Here is a 4,382-nt window from a genome sequence, read left to right as displayed (position 1 = left end):
TCTTAGATGTAGAAAAAAGTTTTATTTAATAGAAAAAGTGAGTTTATTACCAGAAATGTTAACATTTTAGAGGGATGTCATCAATCTTGCTTTATAATCAACCATCAAATATTTGTCTCGACACTTCTATAAATTGTTCTGTTAATGCAAAAGTGTACGTTAGAAAAATACAATTAGAACACAGTTTTTAAAAGCATGACATTTAAGTCCATAATAAAAGTAATAAAACTGTTAGCACTGTATTGAAGTTTTTTATTTACAACCCATTGTATAATTTGTTAAATTATAAGAGAAATATATGGACTACAATTACAAATATCAAACTTGATTAAAGTAGGAAGTTCATATTATGCAACCCAAACCTAGTAACCCATATTATGCAACCCAAACCTTAAAAAAAGATACATTTTAGGTGTCCTAGTTCTGTGGATTTATGTAATATTTGTCTGGATTTTCTTATATTTTTGTTACTGTAGAGTGCTGTTTTAGTCAAAGTCATCTTCTCTCTTCAAAGAAAACAACTACATATCTTGCAATGTAGAAAAGTAATACTTGTAAAGAGCTTCCTCAATCTGCTGTTGAGTTGGCACTGGAACATGTGCAATAAATTTCTCCTTGCCACCTTCCTCATCAGCCCCTTCATCATGGGTACCATTGATGTTTTCTTCCTCCACCTCCTCACCTCTTGCAAGTTGTGTATCTCTCTCCATCTTCCATTTTTCCATTGATTCTGCTATAACTTTCTTCTCATGTTCCTGCTCCAGGGTCTCCAGAATCCCATCATCTTCATCCCTGTAGCCATAGTACTCAGTGTTGATGTCCTTCATAAGCTTAGCCTGGGTCTTCCATGGGGGTGGCAGGGGTTCCTTTCAAAAAGCTCTCTAACTCCTGGCAAGTCCTTTGCAGCCTCAAAGTATTTGTAGCCTCTGTTTCCTAGAACTTCTTTTCCTTTGTGATCTAACATTTTCAGGCTAATCCTAGCATAATCAGGACCTCCCAGCTCCTTTATTCTGTATTCCCAGTGTCCTTTCTCCCTCAGAAGTTTGTTAATTTCATTATTCAGGTCCCAAATTCTGAATTCAAGCAATGCAGCATTTTGGATCTGTGCCACTTTCTTAGAAATCTCCCCAAAGATCTATCCTCCTCTATTTCTCAGCTTTGGGCAGTTCATTACACTCTGATGCAAGGAAAGGCTCCTTGACTTTTCCTTCCTCAAGCCCCGCCGAACATGCCGTACGCACAGGAGCTCCATGCCCCAAAACTGAACCTGACCCTGCTCCAGAAGTGTGCCAGTGAAACACTCTTGGCACAGAGCAAGGAGGCAAAGACACTTTTAGGATTGTAGCATTGCACCATACCTTTATAACTGGATGATCCTGCACAGAGATAAAGCCACTCATTTCTTTGGTGGGACTTTTCTTCTATTTTTCAGGTTTTTCAGCTTCTCTGGCTTTTTGTTTCACACAGCTCTTTGACTGTATTTTCCTCATAACTCTGGCTGTTGCTAGCTCTGGCTGTATTTTTGCAACATTTTACTGCTGGGTCGGGAATACCTCTGGTCTTTTCCAGCTTTTAGCTGTAGGGACAGGCTCTGCATGCACTGTCCGTGGTCTCCCTCCACTCTGCCAGCAGGAACCGGCTGCTGTCCTCACACTGAGTCACCAAAGGTTATGACAGGAGGGGTGGGTCAGAGACAGAGACAACACACACCCCAGAATTCTCATGTAACAGCAACGTATTTTATTCTTCCTACCTCCTTAAACAGGAGGATTTGAATCTCCTGGTCCAGACAGGTCATTGGTCTGGATAAAACACCAGCTCCTGTACCAGTGAGACACCTGCAGCTTAGGGTGGAACATGACTGGGGGAAGTCCCTGTAGGTATTCAAATCCATCCCATCATAGCTCAGCCCAGGGGCTGGTTTATGGAACCAGGCTGGGCTTCTTCTTTATAATCAAATTAATTTCCTAGCACAAGCTATCTCGTACTGTAACATGCACCTTTGTCCACATGTTCCAGGCTGTATGTTTTCTGTCCCACACCACAGGACAAGTGTACCAATGGAAAAGCAGTGGTTGTTAATTTTCCAAAGAGTAAAAACACTGCTCATCATCAGTCAGTTTCTTCAATACATATGGTGTTAGCCAGAACCGGGTGATCCTTCCTATAGGAGATGCTCTTACTGAAATCCTTTGCTCCCAAAACTGGCCTGACTAAAGAGTACCATCTTGGATATGATTACTTTCTGTGGTTGAGATGGGCATATACAAGAAATGGGAAAATTATTTTAATACCTTAAAGTAATTTTAAAAAGCCTGCCAATTTGGAGTCTAAACCACATTTTCTGATGTCAATTGAAACCCTGCTATAGACACACACACACACACACACAAATCCCCTTTGATTGCAGTCAACTTTGAATGTGACCTAAACCCTGCAGAGATGAATATTTCTCAGTGTATAAACTTCAGCAAGTTGAAAACACTTAAAATACTTTCCCAGAAACATTTTCTATGAACTGTAATCATCAAAAGGTTTCCTCTTGTTATGTAGTGAATTGTCCTATCTCAGAATAAAAGTAAAATTTAGCTGAATCATGGGCTATATTAAACATGAATGATTTATTTTTTCCCTTGTGGTCTTAAAGCAGGACCAGTATCCTAAGATTGCTTTTATAGAGTATTATGACTACCATCCTTTAAAATAAATAGAATGCTGATATCTTAGCTACATAATATAAATGTAGGATTTTCTCTGGTTTTTTTTTTTTTTTTTTTGGTCCACAAATGTGTTTCATTAAATGCTATGGTTCAGGCTATACATATATAGATATTCCTGGCTAGCACTCATTGTCATAGCACACTTATTATTATATTTTTAATTTAACTATATTTTATAATTTTTGACACACAGATTCAATACTGAATAAGTTTTATTTTAACATCATCCTTTCCCCTTTTGTCCCCTGCTTTTATTCTAGTGAGTTTGCACTTTCAGGACTTATGTTTCTAAAATGGTATACAGCTTCAAATCCTGGAAAAGTCAATGCCAGTCTGCAAGTCATTTTAACTTCTCTCTGAATTAGAGCATATGTCAGTGCCACAGTGAAGGCTGAACCCAAAAAACAAACAGCAAGGGTAGCATGTGCTTGATGAAATTTACTTTAGTCTCCTTGCTATTCTGTAGGAGGGCCACTTACCGACAGAATGTGAACCTTTCAGTATGGAAGGGAAATACAAGTTCTGCTTTCCCACCTTATCATGGTGGAATACATACATTACAGTTCTGGTTGCCAGAAATTGTAGTCTCTTCAAAAGAAGCAAGTGGCTCCTACTGTGGCTGTTTTCAGGGATCTTTAGTTTCCTTTGCTGATTAAGAAATGGCTCTAAAAATTGCCAGTATTACAGGCTATAAAGCCCCATCCAGTGAGCTGCCAAGTGTCTTCCTTTGCTGCTGAATCCATTATCGTTGGGGCACATTTAACACGTCCTTGGCTGTGCTTGCAGCCACGAATCACTTGGGAAAAGTCTTCCTGAGTGGTCAACAACTCTCCTTAATTTACCAGAACTGCTTGGACACCCTGCTAATCTTATTTAACACACATTGAAAAGTTACTGACTTTTGGGCTTGCTCAAGATTTCTCATTTGTATGTTATCCAACCTGTGTTCATTTATCTTGTTAAACATTACATTTCAGCAAGCAAACTTCTCAGTTCTGGTGTCTTTATTATTTCCTATGTATATCTCTATTTTATTCTTCCTTTCCTGGAATTTTATGTTGTAATTTTTTGTTGTCTGGCTCTTATCAAAATATATTCCTATTTTTTTCAATCCCTTGTACCATGTCTTTATTAATTAAAAAATGAAGTTTTGTATTCTTTTTGCAGGTTCTATTTCCCCAGCCTTTTACCTACTCTCTTCATTTTTTTTCTTATTTCTTCTGCTCTATATATTTATCACATCGTCTTTGCTGCTGACATACCCACAGACTATCTCACATTTGCTCATCTAGGCATGTTCTCGTGAAGCTTATCTCTTTCTGCCACTCTCAGTGTAAAGACTCTTACCTTCCTGCCACTGCCCTCTTTTTTCTGCACACATTTTGAAATTCAGTCCAGTAGCTCCTTATATACAAAGATAAGCTACAAAAATGTTGCTAAAAGTATAAAAAAAATAAAGAAAAAAATCCACAAACACAAGAGAACTCACTTTTTGGCAGGTTTTGTACCATCTTAGGGTTCTATCCTGTGCATTGTTGCCATTAGCATTCTTTTCTGAACAGTAAAAAAGAACAGTGTCAGATGGAAACATTACAGAATCTTCAACACTTAAAAAAAAGGACTAATTAGAGTAAAATGAGAAATGTGAGCTGTCTTTATTAA

At 38.0% G+C, this 4,382-nt stretch overlaps 1 pseudogene; it reads right to left on the bottom strand.

The window, feature by feature from the left end:
- Nucleotides 1-521: 521 nt before the first annotated feature.
- On the bottom strand, nucleotides 522-1,400 carry LOC118697746 (pre-mRNA-splicing factor ISY1 homolog; annotated as a pseudogene).
- Nucleotides 1,401-4,382: the final 2,982 nt, after the last annotated feature.

The sequence above is a fragment of the Molothrus ater genome, chromosome 5 (assembly GCF_012460135.2).
Source record: "Molothrus ater isolate BHLD 08-10-18 breed brown headed cowbird chromosome 5, BPBGC_Mater_1.1, whole genome shotgun sequence".
NCBI classification, from domain to species: Eukaryota; Metazoa; Chordata; class Aves; order Passeriformes; family Icteridae; genus Molothrus; species Molothrus ater.
Note: the sequence above shows the minus strand (reverse complement) of the source record. Positions and strands in the feature narration are given on the sequence as shown.